General features: G+C 40.0%; 1 protein-coding gene across 1 annotated transcript in view; it reads right to left on the minus strand.

Moving 5' to 3' along the window:
* Positions 1-21,095, minus strand: part of PLCL1 (phospholipase C like 1) — a 339,376-nt gene that overhangs the window by 23,206 nt on the left and 295,075 nt on the right. The window lies entirely within an intron of this gene.

A 21,095-nucleotide genomic window follows, 5' to 3' on the forward strand; every position in this document is an offset into this window, starting at 1 on the left:
AAGGCCCAGAAGGTGCAGGGAGGCTCAAAAGTCACACCTCCCTGCACAGCCCCCCATACATACATACATACATACATACACACACACACACACACACACACACAAAACACTGGACTTCTGTCACGTTTAAGAGCATTGTAATGTTGGGTATGTATAGACATTCAGGAAGGTGAGGGGGAGGTCAGATTGAGTTAAAAATGGCCACTCAATCTAAAGTAAGTCAGGATGGGGAGGAAGTTAGCCACGTAGGGAAATCAAGGGGCAAGCAGGGTCCACAGGGGGATTACAGGGAGAACTGGGGGGACAAATGGGGTGTATGGGGGGGATCAGAGGGATTCTGGGGGATAACAGTGTCCATGGAAGAAGTTCATGGAGACCAGAGGGTTTGGCAGGATTGGGAAGGCTAGTGGAGTCTGCAGAGGGGTTTGGGGGGATGGGAAGACTCTCTCCGCCCACATGGACCAGGGGCTATTTTTAGCGCCCCTCCCACCACCCACAGACAAACAGCCCCTGGTGAACTTATTTTCCTGATCCTGCCTGCCCCTCCCTCCACCCCAACTTACTTTGATCAGTTCCTGGCACTGGTGAACACTGGTAAAACTGGGGCTGGGAGCAGCTGGCAAGATGGGGGATTTGGCTGAGTTGGTGAAAGCTGGCTGAATGGTCTGGGAGTGGAAATGGTATAGGAAGAGCATAGCCTCAAGCCTGGGTCCGGTAGCAAGTGGCTGGGCTTTCTGAGCCTCAGCACGACACTGGAAACTGTACAAAAGTTCAGTTAGATTGGTCTCACCAGACCCAACCTAAGTTAGACTATGTTGGAGGCAGGGTTAACTTAGATCGGGTTAGTCCTTTTTAGACCATCTAAACTTCCTGAACTTCTGTACAGTTCACACTTAGATCCACTCAACTAGGGATCTAAATATAGGGTCCACACCTTGGCAAACTAAGTTAGATCAGGTAGCCATTTTTAACACAATCTAACCTCCCTGAATGTCCATATGTACCCTTTACAGTGCTATAAAAATGCTTTAAATTACAGCACTGTAAAATCTGCATGGAGCACTTCTGTACATACTGTTAGGGCTCTTGCTGTTAACTCCTTTGAGCTGAGGAGTCTGGTTGCTCTATGGAGAAAAGTTTGAAGATTATCAGTGCCCAAATTAATATTAAAGAAACCTTACATTACTTAGCATTGTTTAGTTACTCAGGGCTCTTGTACACATGGTTGTGCCAAAGTGCCCGGCACTGTGGTGCATGCATTTGTATAAACGGTGAAATATGTGTCAGCACTGAGAAAATGGTGGCAGCACACATTTAAACTAAAACACATTGAAGGTAAACTAAAACACAAAAGCACACCGCTGCCATTTTCTCAGATTAATCAAGTCTGCTCCGACGCACTGAATTTCCAGCACATCAGAGCAGACAAATGTATGTGTATAAATGCCCTCAGTTACTTAGCATTGTCTACCACTAACACACTGCTTTGCAGAATGAATCAAAGTTATAGTGCCAGAGGCTCGTTCGCCAATCTGAAGTCATAAGGCCAAATGCTCTCAGCATAAACTGGTACTAACTGCATTAAAGTCAAGAGAGTTAAGGCATGTAAAACAAAAGTAACTGAATGGAAAATCAAACAAAGCAGTTTTTCAGTATTCTTGTGCTCACTTCTCCGAGCAAAATTACCAGTGCAGCAAAAGACAAATTTTGTAGCTTAAAACCTCCCGGTTCATAATAGCCCCTAAAAGAAACAAATGACTTCAGCCTGTCTGACTTTTGAAGGACCCTAGCCTGGACTGTTTATACCAACACAGACTGCACATCACATTGTTAATTTGATTAAGTCAGTGCTTTTATTCACAAATAACTGATATTTGGGAAATGCAGTTATTTCCCAGGGAACTCAAGGAAAAAATTCCTATCAAGTTTAACAGGCACAAGATCAGACCCCTTAGGTGAATGCATTATTTAGACCTTGTAACTGATTCAACTACAACTGAAGTGAATTAATACAGTACTAATACAGTATGCCAGATGACAAACATTCAGTGCAGTTAAGTACAATAATTATGCTGTGTTCTGTCAACCTGGAGACAATCATATCACTTTAATAAAGTTCTTCCATTCAGAGGAGGCCTTCTACACACTTTAGGTAGATCACTGCAAGCTCAGGAAGAAATTTAACTCTTACACAGCCCTCAATCCTATGATCCTTAATGCTCTGGTCTTTTGGTTCTGCACTTCCTTGGCTCTTCTGCACATATATCTGACGCAAGCAAAGACACCTTTTTCTTTTGTGTTCTAAAAATAACCTGAAGCTGCCAGGGTGAATGATATTGCATCTTTGTGTAGATTTATTTTCTGCCAAAACAGGATCCACTTATATTGAAAAATGACCTATTACAAAAAAAGGAGAACCTGAGGCTCCTCTAGGGTCATCATCTTGTACCTGATTTCATTTGACCCAGTTTAAGGAAAACTGTAGTTGTCAAGGATACAACATATGAGATCGGAGTTTCCTGCCACTGCTCAATTGTTTATATTGGAAAGCATACTTCCAACTGAGAGAACTGTAATCCTTTGATCCCGTTAGCTACTCTCTGACAGCTCCTGTGCAAATTGTCCTGAACACCTGCCACTGTTAGGGCTTATAGGATCTGCCAGCATAATGGGTAGCTGGGGAACAGCAACTGTAAAACAAAACCATGTTTTTGCTGAATATTCAGAGCTCCTCTTCACGGGGAGGGGGAAGAGGGGGGATGAAATCATGCTTTCATATGGCAAGCTAGTTCTCTTCCGGGCCTTAGCTAGGAAATCCACTTAAGTCAGATATGGCACAAGCAAGTATTCATTATACAGTTGCTATGAATGACTCTATACTATATAAAATAGAATAGTATGAAGAAGTGCAGGCTCGGGATGACTTCGTGGCATGTAATCAGAGGGCAAGAGAATAGGCCTTATAAAAAGAGTGGCTGAGAGCCATGGGACTCTTCAGTCTGGAAAAGCACAGGCTCAGGGGGGACCTGGTGGCTACTTATAAGTACATAAGGGGTGTGCATCAGGATCTGGGGGAATGCCTGTTCACCAGAGCACCACAAGGGATGACAAGGTCCAATGGTCACAAATTCCTGCAAGACCATTTTAGGCTGGGCATAAGGAAAAACTGCTATACTGTCCAAGCCTGGAACAGACCCCCCAGAAGTGGTACAAGCACCTATTCTGTACATTTTTAAGAAACATTTGGATGCTTATCTTGCTGTGATCGTTTGGCCCTAGCTGACTTCCAGCCCTTGGGCAGGTAACTGGACCTGATGATCTTACGAGGTCCCTTCCAGCCCTAATGTCTATGAAATCTATGAAAATAAATGCATGTTACCTTTCAGTCAAATAGCATTTTTTCATCAACAAACCTCAAAACACTTTAATTAATGGAGGCAAGCATTGTTATTCCATTTTAAAATTAAAGCCTACAGCGGTAAAAGGAAATGGGCAAGGTCAAACATAAAATCACCAGTTCTTTGATGCAGAGTCCAGTCTCCTGACTCCTATGTTCAGAAAACTAGAAATAAACAAAGACAGGGTATGAGGCACTGGACCTTTTCTCTTGTGTTTTGACATTTTCCTTCTCTCCCATACGCTTGTATCCTCTTTCAGAGAGCAGTTAAATCTGGAATCTCTCTATAACGCTGGAGAGTTTTTTTTATAATTTTGCAATTTTCATTATTTTTGCCTCTCATTTTCTCTCTGATGAAATGCAGTAAAAAAAAATTTGCCCCACAATAAAAAAAATGAAAAAATTCAAAATTTTAAATTCTAATTGTGAAAACTTGTTCTTAGAATTAGTCATTTTGCAAAGAAAAAGGCAGAAAGACAGACAGACATACAGGCCAAAACAATATCTTCAAATTCTTCTGCTAGTGCTTCTTTACTGATTGTGGTTTGGTATGAATTAATTTCCAGCAATGGGCAGGAGAAAGAGGATGGTTTTGCAGTTAAGGAGCCATGCAAGGATGCAAAAGATCTGGTTTTAATTTCTAGTTCAGCCACAGACAACTTATGTGACCTTAAGAAAATCACTTAATTTCTATTAAAATCATGAACTTTGGATCAGGCTTTACTTAAACAAAATGTAGCAGAAAGGTAACTTTTACCTTTTGTAAGCCTTTTGGCCGGCAGCACAGTTTATATTTAAACTCTGTGGAAGAACTCACCAGTGAAGTCCCTCTATTTAAATAGTGTGATAAGTCAAGCCCTGCTGAATATTCAGTAACATGACAAGTTCAGAAAAAATATTTTCAATTGCAATTATAGGTCCTATCTGTTGTATCCCCTGATGTTTTCCTAATAGATACACATTAATACTCTCTGACTTGCAGACACATAGACACACTCCTAACAGAAAGAGAAACTTGTTAGAGCTGATCAAAGGGAAAAAGGAAGTTTCCTCATGCAAGGCCTAACCTAGTTAAAGAATGTGAGAGGCTAGGACTTCTTAGCATAATATCTTTTATTGGGCAGCTATGTGGTTGGGATAGAGTTAGGCAAACATTTGAATGCAGGCATTCTTCCTCAGGTCTGCCAGATCTTCCAGATCTGAGGAAGAGCATCTTGCATTCAAAAGTTTGCCTAACTCTATCCCAACTACACTGCTGATCCAATAAAATATATATATATATATATTTTTAGACCCCAGCCTGTCTGCCCTGCACCCACTGACCAGGAGCACCAGACAGGGGTAGGATCTCCATGGAGCCACATGGGCAGGCAATACTCAGCTGGACAGATGGGATGGGGCCGTGTCTGGGCAGGGAGCAGCATCTGGGAGCAGGACTGGTGGGGCCAGGGCAGAGGCTAGGAGCTTGGAGCGGTAACAGCACAAGGCCAGGGCCCAGAGCAGAGCCATGATCCACTGCCTACATGTCCCTGTGAAAGGTGCTGATTTTGCAGGCAGGGACATACTGGGGGAAGATCCCATTCATATTTCCCAGGTCCAGCATCAAGCACAGCACAGTCAGTTCCAGACTTGGGGACCTAGAGCATGAATTTTATTTCAGCTATTTAAAAAAATGAAAAGTAAAAAATCTCCCATAAGAATCTTTGTGGAGGAATGCAGTATCTCTTTCAAACCATATAAAGAAAGACAAAATAACAGAGTAAAGACTATTTCTATACTTTAAAGCAAATATTCTAAATAACAGAGATTAATATTGTTTTAATTGTTTAGAAACGTAATGCCTTTTCAGTAATAAGCATGTGCATTATTAAATCTCTTTTCATACTTAGTGATCAATAGGAATCTTCCCAGGTATATAAAATGACAATAGCATTTTATAAGCAATAATCAGTTTCTGACTTTAACAATAATGCCTCCCAAAAGCTCTGTTTTAGCAAAACCATTCAGGATGTTGTAGCTCAGTAATAGAACAATAAAAATCACCACACTGTTTTTTCCTAACAGTAACGGTGCAAAAGTTAATCATTGGTAGAAAAGAAATTACAAAAAAATAATCATGAAGGGATTATTCTCTTGAACTGGGGAGGCGGGATGCATAGCCACAATTGTGCAGGAGAATCATCAAAAGGCACTCTGACTCAGCATCATACCTCTCATCGTTTCTTAGCGGACTTGGGAGGACATGCTCTATTGAAACGTTCTTCAGAGGAGCAGAATAGTATCCCCCCCCAGCCTCCCAATGCTTGAATAAATTTAAAGGCTAATGAGTAGTAAAGGATGAGCCGTGAACCCACTTATTCCCCACACCCTTTCTGGCAAGTTGCCCCCAATTTTTTGAGGAAGAAAAGTCATGGTAACAGCCCTCAACTACCCTACATGCAAGGACAGCTGTTCTGGCTACCCTTGACATGGGCTACACAAAGCAGGTGAGGCTCCTTAACCCCTTTTCACCACTTAGGGTTACATAAGGCCCAATGGGAGCACTCTTGAGGTTCAATGGATAATAAACATCCGGTCTTTCCTTGGCTAGTCGCTCCAAGGAGCAGCTGGAAATTTATCATCTAACATTTAAACCACCTACTTGGCGTATCTACACATGTGCCTGACTGCACAGTTGTACTAAAGCAAGTACTAAATGACTGCTCAGTAACCACTGGTACTGCGTAGTAGTGCCGGTGTCAGAGTTCATGCCTGCCGACACTATGTCGCCGTAGTGACAAGCTATGCTGCTGTAGCTCATTGCTACGGCGACATAGCATCTCATGTAGACCCGCCCACTATCTCTTAACTAGAATCTACTCTTCACCAGACTGGCTGTCGAACTCCATTAAAGTTCAGCAGCTTATATGAGAAGGCTTGGGATATATGGTTTTTGGTTTAAAGCGAGGGTGTCAAGCATATGACCCACAGGCCAGAATTGGCCTGTTAACCCAGGTCATCCAGCCCACAGACTTCTGCTGGGCTCTGGCTGTGGTGGTGGGGCTTCTTGTGGTGAAACCCAGTGCCCCAGACACAGCAGCACTGAGCAGCACTGCATGTAGAAGCTATCACCATGGCCAGAACTGGGACAAAAGACCTGGCTCAGCAGATTCTGGCTGCAGTAGCAGAGCTCCTGACTCTGGTGCAGCTAGAGCTGCCTGCACCCCCAGCTCTCACCAGAGCCCAGGTTGCAGTCACAAGAAGCCACACCACCTCCCAGAGCCCTGGATCTGATTGCACATGCTACAGTGCCATGGAGGCTGCCACACTGGGGACCGAGGCTGCTGCTCAGGATGCCAGTGTTCAGCTTTCAGAGGGATGCTGACTGCCTTTGTCAGAAGGCCACAGACACAGACAGAGCAGACAGCTGCGAAGGATCCAGGCTGTCAGATTCATCACAATGCATATTCCTCAGCCAGTCAGGCCCATATGATGAGGAACATGTAAGCAGCACCAAGGATATGCTAAACTTTAGGCTACAGAATTGCCTGTAGCACAATATTATAGCCACTCCACAGACTGGGGGGAAGGAAAGAGAGAGAGAAGGTGATACCTTCCCCTCCAGCACATAACCTGCTTGTGCCCTGGGGCCAGGAATTTGCTTCAATATGGTTTGTAGTGAAATACTGAAGACTCCATGCAGACACTTGTTCTTTTTCCTTTTTCTACATCTCCATACATCTATTGACAGATCAAAGAAAATAAGTGAATTCCTTCCATCTTACACCTTCATCACAACTTTTTAAACCCACATGAATGAGACACTTGTTGTCAGCACAGATAAAATTCCTGACTTCCACATTGCCTTTAATTACCTGCACTGCAGAGCACAGAAGTCTTTGATGTCCATGTCCCAGATGCAAATGTAACTGTTTTAATAGTGAGATGATTGTGGCAGAAATTGCTGAAATTCTTATGACATCAACAGTTAGTATGTTCATAATCTCTTCCGTACAAGGGATGGAAAATGACATTGACCTAGTTTTTATACCCAAGTCATTCTCTTTTATCAGGGTGGCATCTACACATTATTCTGTTCACCCTCCATTTTCTTGTCCTACCTCTAACCAATTCCAACTGCAGTATTATCCAACGGTGCACGTAAAAATAGCATCCTTTTCTCTCAGTAATTCTGCTACCTCTGTTTGCACAGAATCGTAGCTGCTAACTTTTCAAACAAATTCTTGGCACTTCATAATCCTGCTTCCACTGCAGAGCCAACATAGCACTGGGAGAATGAGCTGGGTTCTTGTTATCAGTTAAGTTTGGATTTCATGGACTTTATTGATCATAATGTTCCATACCCCAAAAAGAAACAAGCCTCCACTGCATATTCAAGAGATTTATCAGTTGCTACAAAACACTGTTATTTATTGCATGTATACACACACCCCACCAGGAATTAGGGCTCCATTCTGCAAGGCACTGTGCAAACAGTTCTCAATCCTACAACTTCCTACCCCAGTTCACAATCAAGGGAGACATAGAAAAACAAAATTAGTGTAACAGCAAAGAATCAGAATCCTAGAGTAAGAGACAGCTCTTACTCTGAACAGGTGAAAATCAAGTAGACAAGGCAGACAAAAGGCTTGAGAAAGGGATATAAACACATACACAGAGTGAACAGAATGATGATTTGTACACAACCTACTAGGTTCATGAATTATTTCTTGCTTGGTTACTTTAAAATATAAGCAAGAATTACCACTCAGAATTATTTTATGTCATTTTTATCCACGTGTATTAGATTTTTATATAGTGAGCATCTGTGGGTAAGTAGGACGGTAACCAAGGACTGAACACTTATCATTTTTTTAAGAAAGGGCTTCAGCATCTAGCTTCAAGAGAAAGCTGAGGGCTACAAATTCCTGTTGGAGAAAGGCACCTCCCCACAGCCTGGATAAGACACCTAAATCCTAGACAGGAGATGGATTCAAAGCATGCCTTTCTATGGTATTTTCTTCCCTTCATGGATATAGCTCTTCCTACATATGTTTAATTTATTATTCCTTAGTTCTAGGTTGTACTGTAGCTGGAATAGTCTTACCAGTTCAGTGCCAAATTGTCCTCCATTTGCTGCACAACCTTAGCTGTGTGCCAATTGAACTAGGCAAAAAAATGAAGTACATCTCATCCAGTCCCTTACCATCTGAGCAGGGAGTTCAGTCAGTTGTTCAATCCATCATTCATTAGGGTAAAGGTTCAACTTGAAAACACTGCCAATTTTACACCTCTGAAACCTCGGATTAGTCAGGGAAAATAGCCTTCCTGGTTTTATAAACTGCTGCCTTGTTCTTATCCACATTTTCCTTCTGTGCCTCTCCATTAAAAATGATCTGGAGAGTCAATGACTTTTTCTTACTTGGAGCTGCAGTAGCTACCTGTTTGACAGTGACCAGCTAAACTTCTTTGTTAATTTCTGATCCCCATTTGGAAAGGGGGAAAGTTATGACTTATTGGCAGTCAAAATAGTACAGTCATGTTAAAGAGTCTCATAAGTCTCTGTCCCAGGAATTGTTACTTTGAGCTGCACCCAGAATTTAGAGTGACTTGGAGAAACTCCACATTTCCAGAGAAGGATGCTCAATCTGTTACCTTGATTCAGAGGGATAGTTATCACAGAGTTCAACAAAGATTCCTACGTGTCCCCACAGTCCTGTGATGGATCTTGTATAAGAATCAATAGAACAGAGGTATAGGTTGTTGGCCTAAGGACATAGGCAGACAAAGTTGTTAGGGTGAATCTGATATCTTTTATTAGAACAACTTAAATAGTTGGAAAACAAAATTTTCTGTGGCCCAGAACACACTGAATGGATCCACACTGTGTCATAACATGAAATACAAAACCTGCCAACACATCTCCACCACCCCCACAATTACTATACCCCACAACAGAGCCATCAGCATTGCTGGATCTTACATCTGCACCTCCAGAAATGTAATATATCTCATCCAAATGTACTGATGGAAAATACATAGGAGAGACCAAATAACATCTGCTCACCAGAATGAATGCACACTGGAAATCAAGAAGACAAGAATACCCAATTACCTGCGGGGGCACGTTTCTCACAAGAAAACCACTTTCTCTCCAATCTCTCAGTTCTAATCCTCAAAGAGAACTTACAAAACACTTTCCACAGAACTATGAACTTCACTTCATCAACTTCCTGGATACAAAAAAATCATGGATTAAATATAGACATTGGATTTATGACATATAACCTGCCTGACATCTGACTCCCCAGGTACCTCTCCACTATTTATCTGCTACATTCATCCCCCTTTTCTTCCCTCCACCCTCAGCCAATCTCTCACCCTCTCACCCACTGACTCCTCAATTTACACCTTGCCTTTCTTGCATGCATACCAGCCTCTGGCTTCTTTCCTATTCATTCCATCCAGGAAGAGCACACATCAACTGCAGATGTTTCCTCAGCCTGACAAAGTGTTTTTAACCTGAAAGCTTGCTAAGAAAAAAACATTTCCAATATTTAAGTTGTCTAATAAAGATATCAGATTCACCCAAAGAACCTTGTCTGAATGGAGCAGAAGTATTCACCAATACCTACAAGCCACTGAAATACAACCACCTACAGAGGAACATCCTTCAAACAGAGCCCAGTAACAGATCAGGACTGAAAATGAAGAGGATCAAAATAAAATTATGTTAGGATGTTGCATTATGCAGGCAAAATATAATTACTAAGGAAAAATGTTAGTTAGGCCACCATACCTACTCTTGTAGTATTTAACCGGATTTTCTGTGATCCTGGATTCAAGTGTACATCTTCTCCATGATGAGAATGCCCAAGAATACCCTGTAGCATCATGCTCTGCCACACTGGGTCATTTGACCAGCTTCCCATTCCACACAGTTTTTCTTTCTATTTCTCCCATCCAAACATGGAACAGAATTGTCAGTGCAACCTGATGGGTCCTAAGTACTGCCCCATAATAGTTCTTAATATGAAATATAGGGTTTTTATTTTAATGTTTAAGGTGCAAAGAATACTTTTGTCAAGGTTTATGTGTTTGTATTTTCATGGTAGATAAGACCGTGAAATGAGACATCACTTCAGATAGACTAATCCTATTCAAACATCTTGACAACCCATTTGGGATCTGATGCTAAATTTGGTTTCTATATCCTGCAGCTTGGTATTCCAACAGTTTAATGTGCTCAAAGCCTATATTCTAGTCATGGTCTTGACATAAAGAGCTCCTTCTTAGAAAGTAATTTTATATTGTATATAGCTGTCAAGTTAGGTTTACTGGCTACTTATGTACAGAAAATCATAAGTGAAATACTTCTATCTCCATTTCTCAGTCTATTCACAACTATCATGGTACTATAATGTACATACTATATTATTATGCATCAGAACAATAATATATTGTGATATTAGTGCCACAGCCGTTTGCAACATGTCATACCACTCAAAGTGAAAGGCACATAATAATATTGCTTGTCAACTCCAGCTTACTTCAAAAAAATCGAGATGAAGACAAGGTATTTCACTTCACTGAAAAGCATTTCACAATATACACAATCTGTGCCTCATCCTTACTTTTCAACCATCTCATATTCTAGTCCCAAAGTTACTAAGGTTCCACCCACATTTGTAGACTCCGACTTTAAAGCACTTTTCTATCCTCAATTGCATGGATGCTGGTGTATTTATGTCACAAAGGCAGAATCACTGGAATTAAGGGCATACAAATTTCTTATGTTTGAAGGAGGGAGTTTCCAAACATTTGGATTTTCCCATATTAATGTTAACATATCTTCCATTTTGAGTCTTTGTCATCTGTTGGGACTTGGAAAGATGGAGATGGGACTTGGAATGATGTACATTCTCCACATCATGATGTAAACACAAAGAGATTTTCTGTCCATGTTGAAATTCCTGGTTTTAGTATCAGGTTCTACCCCCAAAAAGGCAGGGAATGCCCTTGGTAACAAAGCTCCAGAATTGAGAGACCAAGAAGGAATCAAGACAGAATGCAGATGTCATACAGCAATGCCTGGCCTCCCCATTGCTACCCTCACCCCGACCCCTGAGTGTCAAGGGAAAACTTAGGAGTAGATTTCTGTGGGCTTTGGAGGATAAACCTCTTATGCACTCTGCTGCACCCAAGGGAGTTACCCAAAGAAAGGTATGAAATGAACCTTATGGAGGACTCTGTGCCCTAACACAGATTTTGTTTTTGCTTGCAAAAGGTTTGATCTGTTTGCAATACTTACAAGTGTCTGTCAATGACTAGAAAAATATGCTATAGAATTCATTAATTTATGGCTCAAAGTTCTTCAGAAGGTGTGACAGATACAAAAAAAGTGAAAAATGTTTACAACAATCATTACCATTCCATTGAAATCAGTACAGTTGCACACAATCACACACAGTTTGAACATGACCCAAATGCTTTAGTACTGGATTTTTGTCTAAATGCTAGGCTCCACAAAACTGCTTTCAGCTAGTCAGTGAAATGTTCCTGATGTTTCAGACAAAAAAACATGCGACTGACAGGCTAGTAAAGGATAAAATTACTTCCTATTTTTCAAATGTTTCTTGGTTTTACTGACCTCAGAACACAGATACATAAAGGATTGAGCACGTGACCCAATACACCTTTTGGGAAAATTACAGCATCATAAGAGTGCAACAGTGTTGAGTGCTGGCAACTACCAATTCTCCTTCTGACATGAACTGTTCCTCTTTTCAGCACTCTGCACGTGAAGATATAAAATCAGATGGAAGCCCTTCATGCATATTTTAAATGCCTGTGATAATTTAATTTGCTTTAAATCTGATTTGTATCCTGAAACATTTCTTGGCTAAAAAAAATTGAGCCATCGTATAACACACTGTTAGGCTTTAAGATCTCACATGAAAAAAAGATAGCTAGATTGATAACATTATACTTGCATGAGAATACTAACTACATCCTCCCCAGAGCAACTTTCTTGTAGAATGGCTAGAAGCCAGGAGTTACAGGATATTCCAGTTGATTAACTAGTACCTTTGAGAGACTGTGATTACAATCACTTTAGCCTGAAATACTTTGTTAAAGTAACTCAAGAACTTTCCATCACAAGATACAATTGACTTGAAATCTGTTGAGAATAGTGTCTTTTAAAAAAACAGAATCCTACAGGAGTATTCCTATTTTTAGTCTTATACAAGTGCAGAGCTTAATGTTGTGAACAATAGAAATGGACAGCCTGCAGAGGCATTTACAAACCTAATCAGCAGAAAGCAGCATCCTCTGCTGAATGCAATAGGTGTATCCATCTCTTAACAATGTACCATTATTCTAGATGTATAAAATGCACTAATCAAAATCCCTGTACACAATGTATAACATAGTAACTAAATCAAAAACACTTAAAGGATTCCAAAGAATTCTTATCCTGTAAAAAGGAAAGGCTTTCTTGAAATCCATGCCCTTAACCAAAATGACTGCATAAATAGTATGACCAGCAGCATGCCCTGAAGGTCACCAAACATAGGTTCTGCCAGATTGAATCAATTGCACAAACTGCAGTCAAAGGGCCTCCTGTGAAAATTATTTGCTACTATCCCTAGAACAGTACGCTATCCCCAGTACATTTGAAGGGCATATACATAAACTTAATCCCTGTGCTATTCTTCTAAGTCACCATGTCGATACAATAAAAAACCATTCAAAAACTCTGTTCTTCTTGACTTTTTCCCCTCTTCTTAATTAAAATCAACAAATCTAGATAGGTAGATATTTATTTAAAAATGAATATTGGCTGTGTGGGACTTTTTAACCTTTTCTTTAGTTCTCTCTCTCTCAGAAAACCAGTTTTTATATATGTAGTTAAGGCTAAAGAGACCTATCTGAACTTAGCAGGATGAGCCAGAAGACTACCTCTGCACCTCTTCATAAGATTATGAAGCTTGGCAAGCTCAAGGATGTCAGCTGATCTCAACCATTAGAACACTTCATAAGAAGTCTATAAGGTAGGTAGGACAAAAGCAGAGTCAGTTTTATAGATTAAAACCAGCACTTCAAACACTTTGAAATAAAAGACAACAGTGATTAAAGTAAGGGTCCTTTCAGCCTCTTTGCAAAAGTCTTCACATAGACACAATGGCCATGTCCAGATGAGCACGGCCATGAGGTATGTGGTGCCGCAGACTGCACATTCAGGTGTTCTCTGCACTGCAAGGTAGCAGTGCAGGGGGTGGGGTCGACCCTGGGAGATCCCGCACACACAAAAAAAGCAGATGGTTCATGCAGGGGCAGTGCATGCCACCCAAAAGCAGAGCCTGGCCCACCACAGCCATGCTTCAGCTGCCAGTCAGGCTCTGAGCAGCAGGACTGCCATGGCCACAGCTCTCCACGGCTCCCAGGACCCCAAGTAAGGCTGCTGAGGTCAGCACAGTTGCTGGCCCCATCCTCCCTGCTACCCTACCCAGGGTAACCTGCCACATGCCAGAGGTTGCATGGCACAGGCATTCCCTGGGGACAAGCAGCAGCAGCACAAGGTGGAAACAAATATCCACACTTGCGTGGATGCAGTCAACCAGAGCATGCTGCAGTGGGGTGACAAAGATGCTAATAACTGCAGTGGGTTTTGTATTTAAAGAAAAACTTGGAACACCAAGTTACATGCCAAAGAAAGCATTATTGGCCAGTGGTGTCTGAAATTTCCAACTATTAAAACAAAATAAAACCAAATGAAAGGGGTTTGCACTTAAACCATAGGAATTTATTTAGTTGGTGTCATCACAGATTTAATGTCTTCATAGCTGTTCATAAGAGACAGCTTTCTCATGATGGGAAAGTTGGAGAGAAAGGGTGTGCAAGTACCCTAGGGATGAACAAAAAAGAGAAACTACTTGAACAGAGGGGAATATACAATGGTATTATGAAAAGAAAAGGTTTGGCATTGCCCATCAACTTGTATGTTCTTTTTGAAAATCAAGACACTATACAATGTAAATTCCTTTCTAAATATGGTGCAACAAGGGTTAGGTCAGGATAAAACATATACAATCTCATATGTAATTATATCAGATCTCCCCAGGGCACTATGCTCTGATTCTCTGCACTGTCCATGCACAAGTGTGCCAATTAGTATAGACATGTATCCCACTTACTAATGGGGAGAACGCTGTAGGTGGAAATACATACAAAGAAAAAGCATGGTGAAATAAAGTGTAACATTTTTATTTTTGGTACTGCAAATAAATAATATAAAATACTGCCAGAGAATGAAGCTTGCTTCAGCTTAAGATAGTTTTACTATAATACAAAATATCCATTACAATTTTTGAAGATATTCATTGAAAGGACCTGGAATAAGGATATGAATGGACCATAACAGTTCACAAGGATCAGCAGAGCTTCCTCATCTGTGAGACACTGCTATTCATTATGATTCAGCCACTTTTGAATTATTCAATAATCATTGTCAGATATGGTTCTTTTTCTCATAAAGTTATACCTCAGAGAGATGCTAAATTTAGTTTAGTCTGAGTGAAAGGAAAGTAAGTATTTGGCTGTCTGTGGTTCCATATTCATTTCAGAAACCTGTCTTTTATCTCTGCAAGTAGACTCGGACAGCGCAGCTGGGTTTCTGCCACCAAAGGCAGAAATCTGGACACTTCTGTCCTTTCAAGCAATAAAAAGCTGATTATCTAAGGTTTCACTGTCACAAATGACAGAGTATAATTAAGAAAAAGGTAATTCGTGGGTAGCATCCTCTAGATAGGCTATCTAGGCATTGTTTAATTGCATAAAAATACTTTCCCCAGAAGCTGATGCTAAGCATTTCCATAACATAAAAGCTTCCCCTTCTCCCCAGTATTCACATCACAAAAAGAACAGCTGAGTAAATACTGAGAGGATCTGAGAGACAACCAGGAGGCTTCAGGTAAGATGCTTGCATGTGCATATCTGATGCAATGACTCATGGATTTCTCTCTCACTGAGAATGAGTTGCACTTGCAGTTTAATAAGTCTATGTTTTCTGTATTCAACAATCTCTCTCTATATATATAATCTTTTAAATACAGTATAATTAGCCGATTTGCTGATGGATAGCTGAGGAAGTGGCCCTGATTGTCTAAGCCCAATACACAAACTAGAGGTGAGAACAAATTAGTATTTGGATGTCTTAATAAGCTAGCATAATCTTTTGGCAATAGTGAAAACATCTTAACATGGCTGGCAGCATGGATTTAAGAAAACTAAAAACATTCTATGAACTGAAAACATTTTAGTGCACTGCTTGGTTTCAAATATTTTGCTTTTAATTCTTGATAAAAATGGTTTCCCAGTGTTTCCTTTAAAAAATAAATCAATAGGTGAGCATACAAAATATCTGCCTCTTTCACTACCAATAAGCAAGTGAGTATTACTCTGCTCAGGCTTCATATGTGCTCATCAACAAAGAAACTGATACCGTAATGTAGGAAGAGACAAAGGAATCCCAAGTGTAATTGCTGACTACAGAGTTACACCAAAAATACATTGGGACCAGTTACAACTATTCCATGCCTTGCTGGGATCACTTAACCTCTTAAGATTATCATGGGGGGTGGGGATGGGAATCTGTGGCATTTTTGCCTGAGTCAGGAGATGAGATTGTGCTGTTTACTGTACATCACACTATATCTAAAAGCATGCTATGGTCTATGTATTTTTAAAACATCCTCAAAGTTAATGAGTATGATAATGCAGCTATTAACTCAAAGCATGTCACAGAAGCATTCACGCTGCAGTTTTCATTGGCAAGGCACAGAAGCAGAACCTCAGGAGCTAACAGAGGGGGCAACTTCAGCAGCAAACAATAGGACACTGGAGAGAGTGCAGCTGGTATTCTTAAGAAAGGCAAAAGATAGTAACGAAAAGAGAGCAAAGCATTTGGTGCAGAGCCAATAATGGAAAGGAAGAGAAAGGGGAGTATCAGGATGAAAGGCTAAAAGCAGGGGAAATCTACCAGTGCAGAAGAAGAGGAGCACTGAAAGAAGGCTGAAAGGAGAACTGACACTTTGGGGATGGTAACACAAGACTGAAAATCTACAAGAAAATCTCTCTTGAACAAGTCTAAGGTTGCACTGTTAAGTGCTCAGAAGTTAGCAAATACCTCATGCCTAAATAAAGGAGAACTAGAATGGAAGCCATTAGGCAGTGAACTGAGTCCATACCCACTAGGATAGGATAAAATTAAGAATTCCACTGAGTGGCCCTGGTGACCACTTGTAGCCACTGGAACCCTCAGTTAATTTTTTGAGCACACTGTACACTGTTACCTGTTTAATTTGGCTGAAACTCAAACAAGTTCAGAAAGAAAAAGAAAAGGGTAGAAACTAAGGGCTCTAACCCAGGGTATAAAGGAAACATAGGTTGCATACACACATTCAAATGATATGGGAGAATTCTCTCAGGTTTGTTTGCCTGGTAGAAAAAACTTACCCAGAGATGCCTGAATAGATATCTGAATGCTGAACCCCTAAAAACCAGAGTGTTTTCAGTGCTGATGCTGCACAACCAGGGGGCCCTGGTGTACACATCTAAGTGTGCTCTGCAGGCTCCCTCACACTGCCTAGATATAGATGGCAGCACTGCACAGGACAGCCATAGCTGGCGGATCCAAACTGCTCAGGGTCAGCTGCATCTCCCTGCAGCAGAAAGTGAGGATTGTGAAGGAGGGGCATGTTCTGCTTCCAGTGATTTAACCCTGGGTGTTCGCATGTTATTTTTCTCCTAGAAGAGACATTTTTGCTCTGGAAGAAAAATCATGAACACCTGTACACTCGTGGTTGCTCTTGGGAGAGCAGTGAGTCTCCCAAAAGAATATGAATGTCTGTACAAGGCCAGAGTGAAAGGTTAGATTAGAATTCAGGACTCATGATAATCTGCCCTATTCTGCAGCAAGCAGATCATCTTCCCCCGTTTTGTCAGGTGCATGTATGCCCACCATGCTATAATTCTTCTTTCATTACTTTGTATAATGTGGAACCAAACAACAATATGTACACCTCATTATCTCTGCTCATTAGACTACCACTGGGCTCTATAGCCTATTTCCACAAACAGCTTTATGTTATGTCAAAACAGTTCCTTCTTCTACAGGGTATTATTAATATGCAAGAAGTTTATATAAAGTAAGAAAGAAAATGACATATTATTTTGGTTCATTCCTATTAAATACCTCTAAGAAGTACCCCTGGGCATTTTTTTAAACAAGAGGAATTCACAGAGCAGTAATTTTTAAAAGGTATGCTTTAATCTTAAACTCTGTAACGTTTTCAGTGATTTTGCCAAGAGTGATTTTCTTATTCGATCCCGTATTTGTATTCAAACCTTACCTACTGCAATGAATATTTATTTGCAAATGTTTTAATTAAATATTCCTTCACTTCAGTAGTCTAGGAAAAGACTATTAATCATCTGACATACCCAAGACCAAAATAGTACCCTCTACTGCCCTTTGCAAACTATTACTGCTTGATATCGTTGATACAAGGAAGCATCCTGTCATATATATGGTACCATGCATTCTTTGCATAATCTAGTTCAAAATAGCTAACATTCTTTGCTAGATACTGGACAGTAGTTTTTATTCTTAAGTGATTATATATGCATCTAACAGAACATATTTTTAGAGAACACCAGTAAGAATAGACAGATGGGATGAGAGTGCCAATTGGGGTGTGGGAGGGTTTCTGGTCTCTTTTTCAAAATAGACCTTTTAATGATGCTTTCATGGAGGCACAAAGGAATGAGTCAGTACTGAACAGAAGATACAAGCTGTAATGAGTGAACAGGTTTGTTATTTACAGGGTCACCGATTTATAATTCTCTCTAGGAAAAAAAAAGCAAAATGATAATTGACTGTCTGGAGTTTTACATCTGACTGATACAGTGATGAAAATAACCACATCAGTGCTACAGCCTTCAGTGCTGAATTTGACTTAATTCAGAATAAAAAGGTGTTTCAGAATAATTTACACCACCAGATACTAATCCACAGGTAAAACATGGTTCATGGTTTAAGTCCATTTCAAAATGTGTCTGCATAGTTTGTCCCTTTGAAAATGAAAAACTAGTACTGATTTTTAAATGTGAAATGTCAATAAATTCATAACCTGGATTAAATTATTTTGTTGATCTTTACAAATAAACCTCATGTCTTAAATAATTAACTTTAAAGGTAATTTTAAAGTGAATCACTTTTTAGTGTTTCACTTTAGTAACTCACTTTAAAAAGCTTGCTTTTTCACTTCAGTAACTCGCTTTAAAAAGCAGATCCAAATAGTGCTACATTTAGTCAAATGTTCTGTCTCAGTTGGTGACCTACACAAGCTGCTTCAGAGGAACGTGTAAGACCAACATAATGGATAAAGACAGGATATTCCTTTTTAAATGTGCACAGCCTAGAGCTGCCTCAGGCTCTGAACCATAAGATTTATATCCTCTATTGGCTTTTTATTCCAATATAACTGAAGCTATTCTTATTAATTATATCTTTTTTTAAACACACTTAAGTTCTTAACTGCAGTTAGTCAACGTGTAAAAAGTAATTTCTTTTCCAGACGTTACAAATCTGTTGCCTTTTAATTTCATGGAGATCCTATTAACTGAACTTATGATGATACCATTACCCACTTTCCATCTCTTTTATGGCTGATCAGTGTGCATAATAAACTTTACCCATCATCCAGCTCTACTCTTGCCCTTGCTAACACAAATGACCTCTCTCCACTTTCTAATTTCCCAAACTCTACTTTCCTATGACTTCCTTCTGTCTTAAGAAAGTGTGTGTGTGTGTGCACACACACATATACATACACATACACACACACTATAATGGATCAAAGCATACCACTTTCTGTAATTTTGACCAACACTCTTCAGGTACCCACTCACTTGTATCTCTAATGATAAATCTTTCTTAAAATGCTATTTGTGGCTTTGGGATTTCAGGTCAAAGTTCTAGGAATCTGGGCAACAAAGTGGCATTTGAAAATCTCAGAGAAGCCTCTAAATATGATGCCCCATTTAAACAGAAACTGATAAAGAAAACATCTGTGAAGGACTGGCGGAATTCAAAAATGACAGTGTGGTCCATGGGGAACAAGACAAGGAATGGGCATGTGGAGTAAGGATTTATCTGAATGCTTGATTCAGAAAATGGAAAATAGCAGGTCCTTCCTTCCCATGTCCTGTGATTCCATAGGTTTCCTTTTTTGACCCTCTCCTTTTTTATCATGTCCACTATAAGAAGCTTCATCTACCATCACTATGCCTCAAATTGTAAGTTGCCAATATAGAAGATGTAATTAAAGCAAGTAAGCAGATGAAATCACCTAGACAGGACTGCTCTGTCTGGAGAAGAAAGAAAGAAAAGATTTATTGTCATTCATCCCTTGACAATTCTGTGGTAGTTCTCTACATAACTGTCCATCTTTGGTACTTAGATATCTCACAGTGCTGCAGTGCCCCGCAATTCTCACAGCAATCCTTCTTCCACCCATGAGGTGGGGAAACACTATTTGCTCATTTTACCTAAGGAGAACTATAGTACGGAGAGATTGACTTATCCAAAGTCATACAAGGGGCCTGTAGCAAGGCAGAAAACTGAACCCAGAATTCCTGAGTCTCAAGCTACGGCACCAACCACCAGATCTTCCTTCATCTCTTGTTCAGCTTCAAATGGGTCCTTGTTCCTAGCTCCCAAGTATGAGAAACAATTGGGAATAACTTATAAAACTCATTAAAACAAAACATTACATTAACATCATTTTATATTACCAAAATAGAGCCAACACCTATCCCATTCATATATTGTATATAACGCACATCTGCTCATCTTTAAAATATCTGTTCCTCATGCTAAGAGATGAGCCTTCTTCTCTTTTTGGGAAATGCTGACAGTGATCTACTAGATCCTACCAGAAATAAATAATACCGTCTTACAAGAAGTAAGTTGCTGAACACACGTAGCAACATTTGACCAATATTTCCACTATTCAAAGGACATGGGGACTTTAGCAGGTCTAGTTATCATACGATTCTTTGCTTTTCCACGGATTTTAATCACCCTTTTCCTGACACTCAGAGACAGACAAGTCTTCTATAGTTTTAACACGGTATCCTTCAAAACCATCTTTGGCATTATTTTGTTGAGTCACATAATACCCCTCTCCCCAAACAACTTGATTTCAAACACTCTCAAGTTTTGGGTAAGATCATATCTTGAACCAAACTTTAGTGTTGGAACCATCTCTGGATTTTACATTCTATCTTTGCCCATCAACCTGCTTAGACTTATTTTTCCTCATTGCTTTACCTGCCTTTTTACTCCTGTATTATGATTTTACATGCTACTGTGTAATTGGTAATTGTAACTCACTTAGTCACCATTTTAAGTCCCTGGATTTAACTTTTGCTTAATGCACGATACAACAATTCTTACCTAGGGTTTCTAAAAGAGTAAAAAGTTTCTGAAAAACAAGTTTTAATATGCCTTTTATTCAGTTAATACTGGGATGATGAGAACATTGTTACTAGTGTAGCAGCAGATTTTGAGCAATTCTGCACTTCTTGATCATATATAAATTCTGCTGATATAGCAGAAATACTGTCTGAGAAAAAAACCTGCAATCATCAG

Source organism: Crocodylus porosus, unplaced genomic scaffold (genome assembly GCF_001723895.1).
Source record: "Crocodylus porosus isolate Cpor-Errol unplaced genomic scaffold, CroPor_comp1, whole genome shotgun sequence".
Taxonomy (NCBI): Eukaryota; Metazoa; Chordata; order Crocodylia; family Crocodylidae; genus Crocodylus; species Crocodylus porosus.